The following is a 10,402-nucleotide window of genomic DNA, read 5'->3' as shown; positions in this document are numbered from 1 at the left end:
AAGGATAACATTCATTCCTATGAGCATTACTGATTATGTTGAGTTGGATGGGTATTCAGCATCACTGACTAGCTGCTACAGGGCTTTTGTTCAACAGGTGAAAAATCACAGGCTTCATTGGAGCTATACCAATTTATACCCCAGTGAATGGAAATTAGTTGCTCCTGTAGCGTCTTTCTCAGCACGTGCCAGGGCAGGACAGATGAACAGGGTATTCAGCTCTGATGGTGACAATTTCCTTGAATCCTTTTGTGAGGAGAAGGCTACCTCTGAAAACCACATGCTTTCTAAAAATTCAGATCAAGTTGTAGTCTGAGTTTTCCTCTCACAGATCTGAATGTTGCATGCAAGCTCATCTGAAGGTTTTTTGTCCCAGCAGTCCCACTGTTTTACCAAGCATTGCTTTCCGGGTATGGATACCTGAGCATGGTAGTCAGTTTTCAAAAGTGCTGATCTCTCTTCATTTGTGTTATCTTTATGGGTGCTCTGCAAAAATCAGGCCAATTTCACATCTAGAGTTAGATGCAGTGGTCTGATTAATATCTACAGGGAAGTGTGGGCCATGTGGCTATATGACCACATCTTGTGGTCACAAGTGGCCACACGATCTAAAGAACTGTAGAACAATCAATAAGCCACCAGTCAAATCTTCTGTGACAAAGATCTTCCAAATAGACCTTTTCTATGCACTGTGACCACTGCACTGTTGTAACGCGTGTGCTCTCACTTGTCACTTAGTGACACAATGGAGGAGGTGTGAAGGAGGAGAGGCAGGAATGGCTCCTTCTAAGGAGTCTTGTAGGAAGCAGTTTGAACAAGTTAACTGCCTCAGGTTAGCGGCTGCTGGTCGGTTAGATATCAAACACTGCCAGTATTTTGGGTCTGACGGGTACCTCCTTAACACATAGTATCAAGATTAATGCAGACTAAACAATACCTGGAGGTGTGGGATGGAGCAGCCTGACCCATAATCGAACTCTTCTAAATGTCGAAGGCACCTTAACAAGGTTTAAGTAGCAGCAGACGGGATTTATTAATGTGGATTACTTATGCCACAAATACTGGCCAAGGCTAGCAAAAAGCCCATGTTTCTCATATGAGAATAACCATCCTTTCTGGAGGAAAGCAGACATGGATTGTTTACACACTGGGAGGAAAAAACAAGCCAAGCTAAACCTGTCCTACACTGTTATGTCCATTGCACTGAGGCGGTACTTTCTAATTAGTCTATAGCTCAACCTGTAATGATGGATATCTAATTTATTTTATCTCGACATGACAGACCTGGCATAGTAATATCTGGCAATTAGTCACACTTCACTGGGTCTTAACTTACACAGTTTGCAGTGAAATACAGGTTTGGATATGTCACTGCCGTTTCCTGTTATTCCTTATAAAAAGGGCTGGTGGAAAAAGCATTAAAATACTAAATCACCTACTGCAAAAGGCTGCAGCATCAGCTTCTGAATCCTACTTAGTACTGCTAAATTACAGAACAGCACCACTACAGCATGTGTTTTTACTGGTTGATATTTTGTTAAACAGAAAACCAAAAGCAAGAATGTTTGCACAGTTAGAACCTGATGTCAGATTCAACAGCATTTGCCAATATATAAAGTTAAAGCAGAGCTTTAATAGATCTGATTTGCTTTATCTAGCGGGTATCCAACAGATCAAGAAAAGCAAAAGCCTGGTAAGAGCCAAAATATTTATAACAACGACCACTCCATGAAAATGGTGCTGGTTGTTTTTATTGCAGGGAAGCATGGTCACAAACAGCAGTGGTCCTGGAGGAGGTGGATTCGCGGTCGTGGGCAGCCACTCCAAAGGGAAAAGCAGACTATTTCTGGAACCCAGGAGGGAGGGAGATAAAGGGTTTGGGGCTGCTCTTCCGACCCCAACGGTATGTGGTGAGGGTTGCCACAAGCGGAGCTGGCTGGTTCCTAGGACACAGCTTACCCAGAAGTGTTGGTCTTACCATTACGGGTGGATGATGGTGCTGGTATATTTAGTGTACAGGCCCCAGGAGTGCTTCCAAGCTCCTGTCTCTGCGAATAGTCCTTGGATGTTTCTCACCCCCACAGTAGGAAGGGGCTGGGCATGTGCACTGGTCACCCATTCCCAAGGATTTGTCCCCATGGGAACAGTACACGGACTAGAAAAAAAAAGCAGCAAACTCTGCCAGGTACCCAGTCTGGATGATGGGGGACCCAGGCCACCCTGTGACACCCACCTATTACTAGTGTAGACACAGCCAGTAAAGACCAACCCCTCCACATCGCAGCACAGGGCACCCAGAGGCTGTTGAAACTCAGAGCAAGTTTTATTCAGTACACTCATGGAAAGCATCTGAAATCGTGTGTTGCATTTATTTATTTAAATCACCACTAAGCTACTATTAATTTTTCACAGGAGGTTGCAGCACCCCAGGCACTGACCGGGGCATGCCTCTGTCCCTTGCCTCTGAGTGACTCCTGGACGTGAGCCAGGGACACCTTGGCCAGGGACGCCAGCAGTGCCGTGGCTCTTGCTAGGGCAGACAGCCTCGCATCCCCTAACGAGGAAGGACAAGTCCACGAGCACAGGCCAGAGCAGCGGGTGGAGGTGCGGCACCCTCATGCTTAGCACACAACGCAGGAAGGACAAGGGGCCGGCAGCAAAGCCGTAACACTGGCTGTGCACGGGGTGCCAGCAAAGCTGCAAACCGCGGTGCAAAAATGGGGAAACACGCTTTCCCTCTGCTTTTTCCTCTTGGCAGTCAGTGCTACCTGTCAAAACGGCAGGTAAAGCCATTTCAGACAGAAATGTAATTTACAGTTTGAAGGTGTCCCTTTGAGTCTGTAAACTCCTTGGGGCAGGGATTATGTTTTTGATCTGACACATTAACCAAATGTAAAACATTGAGCTTCACAACCCAGAATTTCCTAAAAGATAAAGAATAATGATAATAACTTCCCCTCCCATCTCTGGAACGTGTATCTTGCTATTACAAAGCTCTCTGCTTGCAAGAAGAAAGCTATTTATAGGTTGAAACAGATTTGCAATCATGTGTGATAGAGAAGGAGACTGAGAAGAAATATGCAAACCAAAAAAAGCAATGGCAAAAATTTGCATAGTTCTTTAAAGTTTTCTTCAAAACCTTCTGCAAAATACAACCATCTGTTTTTTTAAGAATATCCTATGGGGGTAGCACGGACTGCTCTCTCTTCTTTTTCCTCTTTTTTTTTTTTTCTTGTTTGAAACAACAAGCTCTACTTGTGGAACAGTCTCTCCCTTTAGCAGAGAAATGGGTGTAATCATAAGCTATTAGAGACAGACATCTGCATAGTAACCTGTACTGCTGTATTCAATTACTCAGTAAGTATTTTAAAGCAGTTAGTATGTGCCAATTTACCTCATGATGAAAATGTTTGTCAGAATAATATGCTTTATTCTAAGCACCTGCTATTTAATATTTGAGAGAGCTGGAAGTGTAATGAGGAAAGAGGAAAATACATGCTTGCAGCTCAAACATGAGCTGTAAAGGCAATTCTGGGGTGAAAAGTGGTACAGCTGAATGGAGACTAGACCATTTTTCCTCCATTTGTAAACTAGGCACAGAATGACAAGCTAATTCGCAGCAGTCGAATGCTACAGGCATGGCCATTACCGAGGCTAGTTAATCTCTCAATCTGTGTCTCTATTTGAAGAAAATGGTGCAAAACCAAAACCCAAAGCCTTTTTGTTGCCTGTGTGACCCTGCTCTCTGGCTGGCACGTTGTCAGAGGGCCCAGGGAACCCAGAGACCACCCCTGACCCCCCAGGGAGCCCCGGCCTGGGGCTGAGTGGGGATGGGGGGCTGAAATGCAGTGTGAGGAAATACCATGGGCATCCATCGTGTGACACCTCTGCAGAAATTCTCATTAAATCAAATGTAGCTTTGAAAGCACAAAGTCCTCTCCCATTCCTATGCCAAGCTGGTCAATGGAGCAGCCAGGCAGGCAGTTCACAGCATCTCAGACAAGGTGGGGTTCAAATCAGCTGTTTGAAGCTGTCCGGGATTTCCATGAGTGAGGATGGACCTGGAGTACTGCACATGGGGCAGGTAATACGTGTGGAAACCCAAAGTGTCCAGCTGCCATTCTTTTTATACTACCAGGTTTCTTCTGCTGATGGTCCAGGAAGGACTGTGCTGTGTGGTGGTAATGCAGCAAAGTCATCTGCTGTTTTCATTTCACCCCCAGTATTACTGTGTAATGGCTCGAGTGAGCATCTTGAATAGATTGGTAAGTGTACAAAGACACCTAGATGGGCTTTAAAATGAGATTTTCAAATTTCGGTACCTAAAACTAGGCTTCTGAACCCATCTTGAATCACGTAAACAAATTGTCTTGGTTCCAGACGGTCTGAGCAGGCAACGGTTCCCAAAGTCAGGCTGTTAATTTAGGTGCTTACTTTTGCATTTGGGAGCTAATGCTAGACATCCATTTTTTCAACTCTTGGCATAGCTGTGTAGGATCCACATGAAGGCTCTGGTGGATTTTCAAGCTCACACTTCCAGCCGTTGCCTGCCTGGAACAAATCATAAGCTTCAGCTAGTCCTTCTGCCGGCGAACTGATGGAAATTTGCACTGTTTCACAGGCTGAATGCCCTGTGCAAATGCAGAAGGGATACAGTGAGACAGCCTGCCAGAGAAAGGCAGTTGGCAGACTCCTGCCTTAGCACACAGAATCCAGCTGCTCAAAATGCATAGGATGTATCCTGTAGGATGGCACACTGGATGCCTACAGTGACGAGATAATGTGACATACAGCGCTGTCAGTGAACGGATACAGTGAATGCTAATAGGGCCTGCTCCTATTCCCTGTTGCAGTTGGTCATAGCTTTGCCATGAACTTTAGCAGTGGATGGAAAACAGAGATACTGTGGAAGCTGACACTGCAAGAAGGGAGTTGTGATTCAGGCAGTGCAGTTACCCAGGGACGGCGCTGCTCCTTCAGGTTGCACTGGACCCCCAGTCAGCTGGAAAAACACAGTATTCAGGGGCAGCATCTGAGCTGGAAGCTGCATGGCAGGTTCAGCCTTCATCCTGCTATCTCCAGCAGCAGCTGAATCCCTGCTTAGGGCCTCTTCTGGGTGTATCCGAGGCAAATGTTTCCTCAGGTCACAGCAGGGAAAATACTGAGCAAGCAGCTTTGCTCCTGCTCACACAGAGGAGCTTTTCTGCAGGGGAGCTGGCTGTCCTCTCCTCCACCTCAATCCAAGGAGGAGCGTGGAGGCCTCAGCTCTCCCCAAGCCAGCTTCTTCCTCCCAGGTAAAGCAGCTGCCCTTGAAAACAGGTCTCCACTCTTCTCGCAGGAGCTTGCGTCAACACTGGTCCTCCTCTCCTGCCTCCAGGACCAGGACAGTGGCATCCTTCCCTCTCTCCAGCTGCAACTAAGCAAGCACAGGTCTTTTCCAAACAAAATTTCATCCATCCTCCTTCAGCTCAATCATTCAGCTAGCACCTGTGGTACATCACGGGTTGGGGGATGCTATGCCTGAGGAGGGGGTTTCTCTCAGCTATACTGCTCAGCACCCTGAGTGCACAGCCCTGCACAGACCACAGGCCATGTCAGTGAGAAAGGAGAAGGTCTTGCTCTCTCTACCTGCTTCCCTGGGCCCTGGGCAGGAAAGGCAATGGCATTGGGGCGAGGGGCTCCTGGGGCACTACGTGAGGGAGCCCCTCAGTCCATGCTCTGCCAACATCACCAGCGGGTAGTTCATTTGTGTTAGGTCCTGAGCAGCTGGTGGATGAAGTGGGTTGGGAACCGTTCCTCCAACTCTTTCTGCTAGGAAAATGTGTTTGAGATTTACAGCTCTCTTGTTTCCCCTCCCCCCCCCCCAAAAAAAAAAAAAAGAGAAGATTAAAAAAAATAAAACCTCCTTTTTGTATTTTCCTCTAATTTTTCACTGGACACATACGTATTTGCCCAGTCTAGCTGACGGATCTCTCTCAGCACACTTTAAAAGATTGCCAAGAACATCTGTAGCAGTGGGTGGATACTGTTCTACTGTATTTTACTGACATCTGGAAATTTGGAAATAAGGTGTTGGAATAACATTTACAGAGAAAGAGTCTGACCAGCTAAGGATTTAAATGTTTATTTTGCCAATAGTAGCCTTCCCCTAACACCTTCCCCAATTTATAGGACTACGGAGCACAAAGGGAACTAGTCCAATACTCAATTTAAATCAGTTCACGGTTCAGCTAAAAGGCCACTGTCAGCCAAGTGGTGCAGTTACAATTGTAATAAGGAAAAGGAGTTCACACAAATAAGATAGGACAAAAGCAACATAAATCCTCATGGATTAACATCAAAGATCGTTACATGAATTAACTACTTTCTTAGTAAGCTAAAATTTGTCCATTACTATAAAAGTAAATGAGTCCATACCTTAGTCTTTGTCAGTAATCTAACTTCTAGTCATGATGACAGGTACCAGCGATAGATGACCAGGCCCTTTATAGAGATAAATGGTAATAACTACCTCAAACCATGAAATAACATTCCAGCAGCATCCCTAGCAGTGGCTGTAACCATTAAATTTCTTAAAAATTAGTAGGGCAGTTGATCTTATCCAACTGATTTAATTGTCTAGTCCTCCTATATAATCTGAGGTTTGATACTGGAGCTCTTCACACAGAACAGTCAGAGGGAAGCCCTGAAGACCAGCTTCAAAGTTTAGTTTTCCTCCCTGCTTGCTTTCTTCCCAAGTGTAACTGGGTACATTTTTTCCATTACAATTTTTTCCTCTCTTCTTTGCTCTCTCTTCCCTGTTTCTCACCCTAGCCTCTGCTTTTTCTCCTTTCTTCTTTTCATTTTTGGTCCTCTACCCTTTCTTTCCTATGTGACATTTGTTGTTACAGCACATGGGCAGCTCTGTCAAACAAGCAGGTTTCACCTTCCAGCTGAGGTCCATAAGATTTCTGTCTTCTGAGCTTCTTGGTAATGAGCCCGGACCTCCCGCCCCAGCTGCTGAGACAGGTTGGTTCCCTGCATTTGGTCTCACCTCATCCTTGGGACCGACAGCTTCACAGGCCCTCTTCACAAGGAGAAATGTGTCCTGTAGGACATCAAAGACCTGCTCCCTGAGAAAATTAGGAACCAGTACAGTCTGAAGCTGATCTGGTATGATACAGCAGGACATCACGGAGCAGGAGCAACTGTTTTTCACGAGGGGTGGGATTGTTGCCTGAATTGCTGGCAGTGAACTGAAGCTAAAACACGTCTGGAGTGATGAAAGACTGACAAATGGGCTCTCTGTAGTCCAAACCACCTCAGAGCTGCGAGGTGATATACCCTTCCCTTTGCAAAAAGCCTGCTTGGTGCAAAAGAGTCATACCCCAAGGGCTTTGGGGAAGTGAACAGTAAATAAAGGAGGTAGCTGCTCCCCAGCCCCACCAGGCAGCAGATGAAGGGCAGCCCTGCAGGTGCAGACACCTGGCGGCTCTCCGTGATGCCCGCAGCCCAGCACCACCAGGGAGTCAGCCTCGGAGCACACCGCTCACCCGGGGATGCCCGAGGACTGATGCAGCCCAGGGACAGCGGTGGTGGTTCTCAGAGGCAGCCAGCCTGAGGGGAAGCTCTCTGGCTCTGTGCAACGGGGGAGGCTTGAGGAGCAGGTTTTGAAGTGGGGAATGAGGGCTGGGGGCATGTGATTGCTCCCCCACGGCTGAGAGGTTGCTGCCGAGAGCCTCTGGTTGTCAGGCACTGACCTGACCTACATTGTTAATACCAATTGCCAGCAAGTGGGTAAGGAGGGCTGCTCGTACACAAATCTGATTAGGTGAAAGTTATTTTTTTTCCCTGCTCTGTGCCTAGGAAATTTCCATGTTCGGAGAAGTTGCCTGCGTGGGGGAGGATGAGGCATTAGGACTGCTCGCCCATGCTCAAATGGCAGCAGCTCTGCCCTGCTCAGCTTTGTCGGCTCTGCAGCACCAAAAGACCTGCCACCAGTCCCCAGCCCCACGCTGCAGAGCCCACAGGTGCTCTTGTGGGAAAGGAGCTGCTCTGGGCAGCTCTGCCTGGGCTACTCCCAGCCAGAGCGAGCACGAGAAGCAGCAGAGACAGGTAAGCATAAGTCAGGTTGTACTTGTGTGTCTGTATGGGACCTCCTGCAAGGGGACCGAGGCGACGTCCCTGCAGCACACCTGCCTCCTCTCTCCCTGCCCGCTGCAGCATCACGCTGGCAGGGGCAGGGTGCGGACCTTGCCCGGGGCCTTGCTCAGCCCGTGCGTGAGAGGCGAGAGCAGAGGTTTGGCCTGAGGAAAGCTGTGTGCTTCCCTGCCTAACTCAATGGGAATTGAGGCAGCAGCGGTATCACCCCTCCGCCCATCTCAACGGCAGATCAGACATTAGTGGCCACCCAAGCATTTGCAGCTGGTCGTAGCAGCACTGAGGATGCAGATGACTGCTTCAGGGATATGAAAGGATGACTTCTGACAGCAGCTGAGACTGCTGTGGTGCCTGGGGAAAACACAGTGTTGTCACTGCGTAGGCAGCCAACAAGGAAAGAGAAATTTTCCTCCACCTTCTACATCTCCTCACCCATCTACCCCCCCTTTTTTTTTTTTGTTACCAGAAATATTTCATCCACAATTAAAAAGGCGTTATTAGCATTTAATTGGTTTGGAGTCCTCACTGTCATGTTGAGTCCTCATGCTGATGTCATCCTGGTTGTCATGGATACAGGTGAACAAGCTGCTTGAAGTGCAACATCAGCGCCAGGCTGGAGGGGGATGGGAGGTTGGAGGGGGGACCTGGGGAGAAACCTGAGGCTGAAAATGGGTGAGCAGAAACAGCTGTCGTCACCAGGTGAGTGCGACTGTAAGAGACGGGGAGAAGGAGTAGAGAGCACTTAACAAAGACATTGAGGTTACGGCATTGCATTCGCGCTCTTCAGTGCAAGGTGGGAAGGCAGGCAGCTACCTGACATTAAACACAAGAAAAGTCCCCCCTTAGACAGCTAACAACTAAGAGAAAAGCCCAGGCTGACGCACCTCCATGTGCACAGTAATTAGAAAGACAAGTAGTGTCTTTCTTTTGCTTCAGTCTGTCTAATAGGTAAGGAGAGAGCAGCAGAAAGGAAATCATGGGAAAGAGCCAGAAAAATATATATGCTCATGGGAGTATGTGTGTTTTTACGTATGCAAAAAACCAACTCTATGTGTCTGGAGGAGATAAAGGGAGACTTTGGGACTAGGTATCTGTTCATGTGCATCCATATAAGACCCTCTAAAGAACTTTCTGAGTAACAACAATAATAATAAAAATAATAAAGGAATCCCACCAAGACGAGTTGCAGAAGTAGTTCCTCTGCCTGTTCCCATTTCCCTTCTCTCCACCTTCTTCTCTTGCTGAGAAAGAAATTAAAATGTATTTTTCATACAATATCTCTAGCACTCTTTTATGTAATAATCCTCTTTCTGTGAAAGAGGCAGGTCAGCAATAGCTGCAGGCTCCCGCACGATCAGTGCTCATCTCATAAAAATCTCCAGCTTTCCCTGGAATTTTCCAGCCACAACCTATTAAACATTTGCTTGTGACAAGAAGCCAGCCTGGGCAGAGGGGGTCGTCTTTCAGATGATGCTTGGGCAAATTTGTATTTATTTACGGAGCGGTTGCATGGATTTTTTGTAATGGAGGAATTAGACTTTTAAAAATGATATGTTGGGTTTGAATTAATCTTAATAGGCAGTTATGGCTTAATGCACTCTTTAGCTTTTAGTCTAAATTTATTATTCTAAAATACAAGTTTAGTTTTAAATTGGAGAAGGCGGCATGGAGTGTGCTTTCCCTATCGTACTCCCCCTTTTAACGCCTGACTAAAGGTGTGATTTGCCAAGATACAAAGGAAGGTCAAACACTGGTCTCTAATATACGAATACCAGAACAATGAGTTACAGCTAAGCTTTGCACTACGACTGACTGCAAATTTGGTGATTTAATATTTCCTGTCAGAAAATTCTTATTCACTTAAATCTAAATTATGGGTTTCAATACAAATATTTGCTCAGGACAGTGATACAGAACTTTTGAAAATGTGAAAATGCATTTTTCTTGTCATTATGTAACCAGAACTTTATTTTCTGAGGTTCCAAGTGTCTTTGTATTGCAGTTTAGGCTAACTAGAACGCACACATATGTACAAAGATACGGTTGCAATCAAAATTAAAAACTTTGATTTGTGTGAATTGATTGCCCTCCCTCCTCACTTTTTTATTTTTCAATTTTTTAGGAAATGTTAGTTTTTTTCCCAGTTCAGAACAGACATTTTTTTCACATTATTTTTGGCTGAGCCTGCTGCACTTTATATAACCATGAGTGTAACAAACAAGCTGTCAACAAGATTTTTTTTTTTCCCTGGTGTGCCATCTTG

The sequence above is a fragment of the Aptenodytes forsteri genome, unplaced genomic scaffold, assembly GCF_000699145.1.
Source record: "Aptenodytes forsteri isolate BGI_AS27 unplaced genomic scaffold, ASM69914v1 Scaffold2, whole genome shotgun sequence".
NCBI lineage: Eukaryota > Metazoa > Chordata > Aves > Sphenisciformes > Spheniscidae > Aptenodytes > Aptenodytes forsteri.
This window is presented reverse-complemented; position numbering follows the sequence as displayed.